A 10,326-nucleotide genomic window follows, 5' to 3' on the forward strand; every position below is an offset into this window, starting at 1 on the left:
ACTGTGGGCCATCAGCTCATACTACATCACAGTTGCTCGAGTGACATCACTGATGACATCACAGTTGGACAAATGTGCGCCAACAACTTTTGCCCAGGAAGTAATGTGACACAAAACGTGACTTACACCGCTACCCGTTCGTGACTGACACACACTGACAACTACCTGAATGACATCACTTCCGAGTTTTACATCAACCCCGTTGTTGATGGAGCACAGGACTTCACACAACAATTAAGAAAAGGAAAAAAATTTAGCCAACTTAGCCGCGTGTCTGAGGTGCAACTACCCAGAGGCTAGCCGAGTAGCCGCGTGTCTGAGGTACAACTACCCAGAGGCTAGCCGAGTAGCCGCGTGTCTGAGGTACAACTACCCAGAGGCTAGCCGAGTAGCCGCGTGTCTGAGGTACAAGTACCCAGAGGCTAGCCGAGTAGCCGCGTGTCTGAGGTACAACTGCCCAGAGGCTAGCTGAGTAGCCGCGTGTCTGAGGGTACAACTACCCAGAGGCTAGCCGAGTAGCCACGTGTCTGAGGTACAACTGCCCAGAGGCTAGCCGAGTAGCCGCGTGTCTGAGGGTACAACTACCCAGAGGCTAGCCGAGTAGCCACGTGTCTGAGGTACAACTACCCAGAGGCTAGCCGAGTAGCCGCGTGTCTGAGGTACAACTAGCCAGAGGCTAGCCGAGTAGCCGCGTGTCTGAGGTACAAATGCCCAGAGGCTAGCCGAGTAGCCGCGTGTCTGAGGTACAACTGCCCAGAGGCTAGCCGAGTAGCCACATGTCTGAGGTACAAATGCCCAGAGGCTAGCCGAGTAGCCGCGTGTCTGAGGTACAACTGCCCAGAGGCTAGCCGAGTAGCAGCGTGTCTGAGGTACAACTAGCCAGAGGCTAGCCGAGTAGCCGCGTGTCTGAGGTACAAATGCCCAGAGGCTAGCCGAGTAGCCGCATGTCTGAGGTACAAATGCCCAGAGGCTAGCCGAGTAGCCGCGTGTCTGAGGTACAACTGCCCAGAGGCTAGCCGAGTAGCCGCATGTCTGAGGTACAAATGCCCAGAGGCTAGCCGAGTAGCCGCGTGTCTGAGGTACAACTGCCCAGAGGCTAGCCGAGTAGCAGCGTGTCTGAGGTACAACTGCCCAGAGGCTAGCCGAGTAGCCGCGTGCCTGAGGTACAACTGCCCAGAGGCTAGCCGAGTAGCCGCGTGCCTGAGGTACAACTGCCCAGAGGCTAGCCGAGTAGCCGCGTGTCTGAGGTACAACTGCCCAGAGGCTAGCCGCGTGTCTGAGGTACAACTGCCCAGAGGCTAGCCGAGTAGCCGCGTGTCTGAGGTACAACTGCCCAGAGGCTAGCCGAGTAGCCGCGTGTCTGAGGTACAACTGCCCACAGGCTAGCCGAGTAGCCGTGTGTCTGAGGTACAACTGCCCAGAGGCTAGCCGAGTAGCCGCGTGTCTGAGGTACAACTGGCCGAGTAGCCGCGTGTCTGAGGTACAACTGCCCACAGGCTAGCCAAGTAGCCGCGTGTCTGAGGTACAACTGCCCAGAGGCTAGCCGAGTAGCCGCGTGTCTGAGGTACAACTGCCCAGAGGCTAGCCGAGTAGCCGCGTGTCTGAGGTACAACTGCCCAGAGGCTAGCCGAGTAGCCGCGTGTCTGAGGTACAACTGCCCAGAGGCTAGCCGAGTAGCCGCGTGTCTGAGGTACAACTGCCCAGAGGCTAGCCGAGTAGCCGCGTGTCTGAGGTACAACTGCCCAGAGGCTAGCCGAGTAGCCGCGTGTCTGAGGTACAACTGCCCAGAGGCTAGCCGAGTAGCCGCGTGTCTGAGGTACAACTGCCCAGAGGCTAGCCGAGTAGCCGCGTGTCTCAGGTACAACTGCCCAGAGGCTAGCCGAGTAGCCGCGTGTCTGAGGTACAACTGCCCAGAGGCTAGCCGAGTAGCCGCGTGTCTGAGGTACAACTGCCCACAGGCTAGTCGAGTAGCCGTGTGTCTGAGGTACAACTACCCAGAGGCTAGCCGAGTAGCCGCGTGTCTGAGGTACAACTGCCCACAGGCTAGCCGAGTAGCCGTGTGTCTGAGGTACAATATCAGAAGTAAATGAAATCCAGTTTGAATGCAGTGCAAGCGATGCGCATTTGGCGACCTGAGCGCACTTGGTGATCTGAATGCCAATTGGTTAAAATTGTGTGTGTGTGTGTGGGGGGGGGGGGGGGGGGATGCTAGCTTTTTAGAACTGAAGAGTGAATCACTTGGTGTAATTTCATACGAGACATTAACGATTTCCCTCTGATCAAGTTAAGGTGCGACATGAAGAAGGTCCTATAAAGCAAATACGCACAGCTCTCTCTCTCTCGCTGTAGACTATTCTCAGAAAGACAACTAAACGTGTGAACTTGTGATATGAAATGCAGTCAGGGTTAGGGAATGCTTGCTTTTGTACAAAGAGAAGGAAAATGATGCTGGGAAAAAGTCATAGTAAAGCCATTGAATTTGAAATAACATTGTCTGACCCCTGTAAAAACCATGGGCCTCCATCCACCAGGCTGCAAAACAAAGTTCAACTCAAAATGTTCAATAAATGAAATATTGATTGTTCATTACTTAGACATAATTATTTGTACCCCACACTCTTAGAAGTGGTTCTATGTAGAACCTTTAGGGGCTCTATATTGTTACATAATAGGGTTCTAGAACACACCAGCACAACAAATATAGTCCACACCAGTACGTCCGTTGTCCGTTGCTTGTGTGCTAGATTGTATGTTTCTTATGTAATGTTTGCTGTCACACACAATACCTGTAAAGTAATGGATGTGTTGGATATGTTTGGATATGTACCATTGTAATTTTATTTATCTTTTAATTTATTTTAGTCCCTCTCCCTCTCCCTCAAGAGGCCTTGCCTTTTGCCAGGTCGCCATTGTAAATAAGAATTTGTTCTGCCTGGTTAAATAAAGGTTCAATAAAAAAATATAAAATAAATACTCTGCTCCTGCGCTGTCCGCGGCCCTGAATCAGCGGAGGTTGTCAATTAAATTTCGTCAGCACGAATTGCCGTGAGACTGGGTTCAGGGTTAGGGTTCGAATTTGGGTTAGGGTTATAGGCATTGCGGGTTGTCAGCATATAGACGCCATTAACGCTCCATTTCCGCCAATTTCTCTCACACTCTTGTGCTGGAGTGACATCACTCCAGCACAATCGCAATTGTGACTACTCATGACGTCACAATTGCTAGACTTATCACTGATTACATCACTGATTACATCACAATTGCTCAAGTGACATCACTGATGAATGAACTGATGACATCACTTCCATCACAAATCGTGACTGACACAGAGCCCACTTGATATCATCAGTGATATGACAGATGTCATAGACATTGTAACATCATCAGTGATGTCATAACTCCTTCCCTGCACAATTGCTCAACTGAGCATGCATCAGTGTGTGATGTCATAGTAATGGTTTATTTATTTTACTCTAAAGGTCCTTACACATCGGGAGCGTTTTTAATTTATTAATTCGCACATCAATAATATTTTCCGCACCTATATCAGTCAATGCAACCATGCATACCAACGGCGAAGTTTCGCTGAGCGTTATTGCGGTGTTTATTTTTTCGAACCACGGTCGATTTTTCAGAAATTCGCTTCCGACGTGTACACATCTGTGGCTGTGATTGACAGGTGGATCAAAACTCGCATCGCAATTTCGTGCCGTATATTCGCATCGCTCTTGATGTGTAAGGACCTTAAAGACATTGAATTGGAAGTACATTTTACAAGGTTAAGATAAAAAAATGCAACATGAAATAAATGGTAAAATGATACATGCACTGCATTTATATAACGCTGTTATCCTACATTCACCCCTTCATACACCAATAGCCATCGGGAGCAATTTGGGCCCAAGGTCATGATTAGTGGCCAACCCGCTATACCTCCTAAGCCACAGCCGCCCCAATACAGAATTATAGCTATAAAAATTACAGACGCTTGCATTGCCGACATCACTGATAACAGCATACACACACATTGCCCGAGTTGCTCGAGTGATGTCAATCGAACCAAGTTTAAAAAACGCACGTGGAATAAACTTGAAATGAAAAATGAAAAAGTCTGTCTCTTGTTTCCCGCTCTTTCTGGGTGTCACATGGTGACGTCACATGTCCAGAATCTCTTCGGCGGTGCCGCCGCAGCGTAGCCGATAGTGACGGTTCCGCCAGCTGATGGTCTGGCCCCAGAGTGCCGAGAGGAATATCTGCATGGTCATGGACTCTCTGGTAAACCATGCCATGGCAAAGTCCAGCTTAGAGAAGCACAAGGGGGCGCCCTGCACTCCGCTCAGCTGGATGTAGTCGGCAATGAGCCAGGCCAGACAGTGACACATGAAGAAGACCACCATGTCCCACCTGAAGACATGGTGCGCGGCCCAGCCGATGATCAGACTGGCCACCAAACACTCCGAGATCGACTCCACCATAGTCAGAGGCAGCATGTTGTGCCGCAGCTTGGCCCACCTGATCATGCGGGATTGGAACTGGCCGATGGAATAAGAGCCGGAGTTCTGCAGCGCCACCTGTGTTGCCATGGAGAACTTCCAGCCCCTGTCGGCGATCGCTCTAGCCATGAAGTAATCCTCGGCGAGGTATTGGGCGAAGGCGTCCAATCCCCCGGCCTGGTCCAGCGCTGCCTTCCTCATCAGGCAGGACATGCCGGTGACGCAGATGACACCCGTCATGTTGGCCGAGATGTAGGAGCGCAGGTGAGACGTCCCGAAATACACCTGCTCCACTGTGGCGGCAAAGCCCGGCCGGTCGGCAACGTACGGCAGAGCGTGAACCAATCCCACGCTGTCGGTCATCTGATTGGCCAGATCAGTCAGGGTGTCCGGTTTGACTCGGATGCCGCTGTCACAGATCCAGACCAGCTCGTACTTGGCCCCTTCGTAACCCGGCATCAGGTTGTTGATCTTGGGGTTGATTCCCACCCTCTTGCCCCCTATGAACAGCCGGGCGTCCACCTCCGGGTGTTTGCCCAGCAGCTTCTCGCAGACGTCCACAGCCGGGTCGTCCTGATCCTGGATGCAAAGCAGCAGCTCAAACTTGGGGTAATCGAGTGCAAAGAAGGTTTCCAGGTTGCTGATGAGATTGGGGTCGACGCCCTTCAGCGGCTTCAGCAGCGACACTCCCGCCATCTTGGAAAAGGGCGCCGCGACCTCTGACTTCTTCTTGTTCAGATGGAGGCGGATATAGATGATGGACATCAAGTGCATGAGCCACATCACAGTGAACAGGATGAAGGCGAGCACAGAGAGGCCCTGCATGGCCAGCTCAAGTAGAGACATATGTTCAGTGGTCTGCCACCATAATGGCAATTGTAGTAGAGACATATGTTCAGTGGTCTGCCACCATAATGATAATTGTAGTTGCTTGAGTGACATCACTGGTGACATCATCGTGAGTGCTAGGGTGACATCACTGGTGACATCATCAATTAGGCTATACTAAGTAATATCAGTGCTCGAGTGACATCACCAATTCTATACTAAGTAATAGTGATTTATGACTACCCAGCAAGCACGGACGGACCCGGACGAATCGAGAGCGCCCAATCAGGGCCAGCTCAAGTCATATCATGACGAGTCAGATCTGGCCCAGATTATCACTGTATCACTATCCAACTAATTTCACTCACCAGTCACCACTGAAATATCCATGAGGATAACTAAATAGTTGCAATCAATCACGTATTTCTCAGCCTGGGCTATTTATTTATCCAAAATCTGAGTGATCAGCACTTGCATGTGGACACTGGACAATCTGCGCTGATTAACAAACTGTTTATTCGTGGAGGTGGGACTACGAGGAGATTAATTGCGGGGAATCCTGCAATTGTCTGCAATGTGTTTCGGGGTTCTTCTTACACAGATTGTAGACGGTTACGTGATGTCCGATCCAAGACTTGACGCCAATGTTTTAAATATAAAACAAGTTTCTGCCATAATCCTACATAGGCTATATTCGTGTCTCGTATAGCCTAACAGGAGCACTGGGTAAACGTTATAGGGTGACTCAATTTTTAGGGAATTCCTCTGATTCCCTCGAGATTAATGTCTGAATTAAATTAGCTTTCGTTTTTATTAAAACTGTCCCGACTCCATGGATGTATACATGGATGTATACCGGTATAAAAAGAACAAGGGGTCCATGTTTTGAAACGGTAGGCTATATTACTCCAACATACAGCAGATTATTTCAGCAAACAGGTACCGTAGTGGTAGAATAGCCGTCCCGAAAGTTGTAGATCCCGAGTTCAAATCCCACACACGGGGCGGTATTATATTTTTTGAAAATGTAGCATAAATTGTTAATCTGGATATAATTATAGCTTTATGTATAAAGTTGCTGAATATACACTGTGTACATAGCAGAATAACTGAACATGCCCATTCATGGTAACGGTCATATTTCGACGTCAGCTTGACGTTCCCGCGTAGACGTCTAAATCATCCCCAGATCACCCTGTGATGCGGCCGAGTCCTGAACGTCACTGAAACACGTCATCACAACGTTATCATGACGTCATGTTGCTTGCTGGGTAAGCACTGGCCTACCACCGCCAGACCTGGGTTCAACTACCGGCAGCGGTACTTCCGGCTTGGTCAGATCAGTGATGGCATAACTCCTTCCTGCAGAGGCTATTCACGTTAGGTTCAGACGCGGGGGTGGGCCAAATTCTTCCGGGTCGTGTTAACACTTCCGGCGGTCACGGCAGAAGAAGACAGTTGTTTTTGTAGCGGACAGCGCAGGGGGTAAAACAAAGAACGTAGCCTACTACTTTGAGCTCAGTACACAGCAAGCAAGCGAGTATCCACTGTTAGCCAGGTCAGATAAGGTTATCGTCGACAATGACAAGCACTTTCTTGTAAAACATACCTGGACTCCAACAAAGAAAGCTTCAGATGGTTTTCTCTCCTCCGAAGACGTTAATGTAATTCCCTGGAATGCGAGACTTAACGAGCCAGTTACATGGCATTGCATTCTTAGACATTGCCGTTTGCTTTTATTTGGTATGTTACATACAATTGGCTAAATTATTAGTTAATTCAGAGTTAGATGATATTGGAGCAGCCGGCATTTTTCTTTTTTTAGCCGGAAGTCCTCCTCCTCCTCCTCCTCCTCCTCCTCCTCCTCCTCCATCTTCTTCTTCTTCTTCTTCTTCTTCTTCTCAGTTTAAATGTTCCGTGTATTGATTTAAATTGAACGTTATACGTTGTAGCCTGCTATGGGCGGAGGGCAGATATGCGGTTGCTATGACGACCAGTTGTGGCCGGAGGCGAGTAAACTTGCGGTGGAAGCAAACAGTCTATCAGGTGGAGACGAGTAGGGCCAGGTAAGAGTAGAGCCGTACTGTGCTGTTACATGTGGTGGAAATGAGCCATTACATGCGTGATCTCAGGTTGGTCAGGCAGTGTGTGAGTACACACACACGCACACGCACTGGCACACACACACACACACACACACACACACACACACACACACACACACGCACACAGCCTGATGAGGGTCACAGTGTGATCTTAGACACACCAACAACATGATCAAGCGTGTTACTGCTGTTTAATGCATTTACAGTACAGCATGTGATGTGTGTTATTACTGGTGTGTGTGTGTGTGTGTGTGTGTGTGTGTGTGTGTGTGTGTGTGTGTGTGTGTGTGTACTCTCTCTGGAATGCTGTGAATGATGGGAGAGAATCGTGCGGGGCAGCAAGCTGTCTGATTGGCCGCTTCCCTCGGGGCCTCCTGCCCTATAAGGAAGTGAGAGCCGGGCCGGGGCAGGGGGGAGAGGACGGGCCATGTTTGGGATGGAGTGATGGAGAAGGAGGTACAGGGTTGATAAAGTGAGGGGAGGTGAGCCAGCCTCTCACTTCTGTCCTGCACCTCCTCACAGATCCTCACAGCCCAGCACGCCAGGTAAGACAACAAACGCACCTCTGGAACAACTTTGAGGATTACAGGCAAAACGTCCAAAACTTTCCTACCTTCTACTTTCTCTTCACTTTACCTCCCCTCTCCTCCTCTCCCATCTCTCCTCATCTCCTCCCTTCTCTCTCCTCTCCTCCTCTCCTTCTCTCTCCTCTCCCATCTCTCCCGGGTTGTCTCTTTCTTCAGTAACATGAGGATCAGAGGCTAAACTTCTCTTTCTTCCTCGTGTCTACTCTCTATGTTGCACCTGCAGAACTTGCTAACTAAGGGGCAGTTCACCTCAAAATCAAAAATAGTAGTGCTACTGTATTTATCCATAGATCCGTTTTGGAGATGTCGGCCATAGAGATATCTGTCTGCCTTCTCTCCAATACAATGGAACTGGAAGGCACTCGGCTCGTCGTGCTCAAAGCACCAAAGACCAGGTGTAGTTTGGTCGAAAGAAATAGTTCCTACATGAAACTGCACACAACAAGGACAACAAGGTGGATTATCTTTAGTAAGAGACAGACTGCATTTAAGTTTTTTTTTTTTTTTCTTTCTTTCTTTCTTTCTTTCTTTCTTTCTTTCTTTCTTTCTTTCTTTCTTTCTTTCTTTCTTTGCTTTGCTTTGCTTTTTCTCTCCAAAACTCAACAACACGAAAACGATCTAGATGGATAAATAGCACTACGGGTAAAAGGGAAATATGTATTTTTGATTTGTTGTGAACTGTCCCTTTAACTATGATATAATAGAGCACAAAATGTTTATACTTGGTCCATAATCTCTGAAGATTCTGGAATCCAAATCTGTAGATGCTTCAAAAATATTGAAACACTCTAAAAATGGTCTGAAAGCTGATTGGACAGTCATTGTTAAAAAAAAAACTTCAGATGTGGATTTGTTTTGAAGCTTCAGATGTGGAACATGTGGACGTAGATGTGAGGTTTCTATCTGGCATACTGAGCTGTGATTGGTGTTTAGTTGATGATGTCAGCGCCAGTTGTCTGGGTGATTGATTGTTTGATGTGAGCGGAGCTGACGGGAGACGAGGTGCGTTTGATTCGTGTTAGGACACTCTCTGCTGTTCTGATGCCTCAGGAGGTGTTTCATCTTCACCGCGGCGGGGTGATTTTTGGTATAGGAAAAACATATTCATACAATTCAAATGTTTTATCATGTCTATTTTTTCCTTAATCTTTCAATTTTTCTTGTACAATCCTGAATTGTTTCTAGCTTGTGTGCCTCCTCTGATACGGAATCAAATGAAACAAGCTGAAAAGGGCAAATCATTCTTTGTTTTAAACTATGCTGGTGATTGTGAGTAGACATGGCTTTGGTTTAAACTCTATATGCTGGTGATTGTGTAGTTTAAATTCTATAATATAGATATGCTGGTGATTGTGTAGTTTAAATTCTATAATATAGATAATGCTGGTGATTGTGTAGTTTAAATTCTATAATATAGATATGCTGGTGATTGTGTAGTTTAAATTCTATAATATAGATATGCTGGTGATTGTGTAGTTTAAATTATATAATATAGATATGCTGGTGATTGTGAGTAGACATGGCTGTTAGCAGCAGCCGCTAATCCAACAGGCTGTCAGTAGCTGTGTTCACACTTTATCAACTGTTTACATGTGATGTGATTTCATACGATCTGGTGTTTATTTATAACTGAACAGCTGTGTGACGTGTGCAAAAGTGGCCAATACAACAACTTGACAGGTCTGCCAACAATACTGTCGTAAATTCATACTGTAATCATACTGGTAGGCTAAAGTGTGAATGATGCCAGATATATGGAGTGTGAATGATGCCAGACATATGGACTGTCTGTCACATGGAAATGAGACACGGAATCCTGACGAGAACGTTTGGAGCTTTTAGAGCCTAGAGCTTTCCCCTCGCAGGAGTGTTGAAAATCACTTTGTCCGCATGCATAGTTAGAAAAGAACTCTTCTGGCAGAAGCTTCCCTCCTCTCCTCCCTTCTCCTCTCCTCCCCTGTCTTCTCTCCTCATCTCCTCCCTTCTCTCTCCTCTCCTCCCCTCTTCCCCTCTCTGCTCCCTTCTCTTCTCTTTCCTCTCCTCCCCTCTTCTCCTCTCCCCCCCTGTCTTCTCTCCTCTCCCTTCTCTCTCCTCTCATCCCCTCTCTCCTCCCTTCTCTTCTCCTCTCTCCTCCCCTCTTCTCCTCTCTCCTCTCCTCCCTTCTCTTCTCTTCTCTCCTCTCCTCTCCTCCCCTCTTCTCCTCTCCTCTCCTCCCTTCTCTTCTCCTTTCTTCTCTCCTCTCCTCTCCTCCCTTCTCTTCTCTCTTTTCTCCTCTCCTCCCCTCTTCTCTCTCCTCTCCTCCCCTCTTCTCCT

The 10,326-nt window shown here is 48.0% G+C and overlaps 1 protein-coding gene and 1 pseudogene across 2 annotated transcripts in view; one reads left to right on the forward strand and one right to left on the reverse strand.

The window, feature by feature from the left end:
• Nucleotides 1–4,154: 4,154 nt before the first annotated feature.
• LOC310775001 (ceramide glucosyltransferase pseudogene) lies at nucleotides 4,155–5,339 on the reverse strand (annotated as a pseudogene). The gene has a single exon. The product of its transcript is annotated as a ceramide glucosyltransferase pseudogene (transcript).
• A 2,574-nt stretch (nucleotides 5,340–7,913) lies between these two features.
• The window catches only part of acta2 (actin alpha 2, smooth muscle), a 14,774-nt gene continuing 12,361 nt past the window's right edge, over nucleotides 7,914–10,326 (forward strand). The window contains exon 1 of the mRNA XM_083636130.1: nucleotides 7,914–7,971. The gene's annotated coding sequence lies outside the window, so the exon portion shown is untranslated. The remainder of the gene's footprint in view (nucleotides 7,972–10,326) is intronic.

This window comes from Poromitra crassiceps (genome assembly GCF_964638095.1).
Source record: "Poromitra crassiceps genome assembly, chromosome: 4".
Taxonomy (NCBI): Eukaryota; Metazoa; Chordata; class Actinopteri; order Beryciformes; family Melamphaidae; genus Poromitra; species Poromitra crassiceps.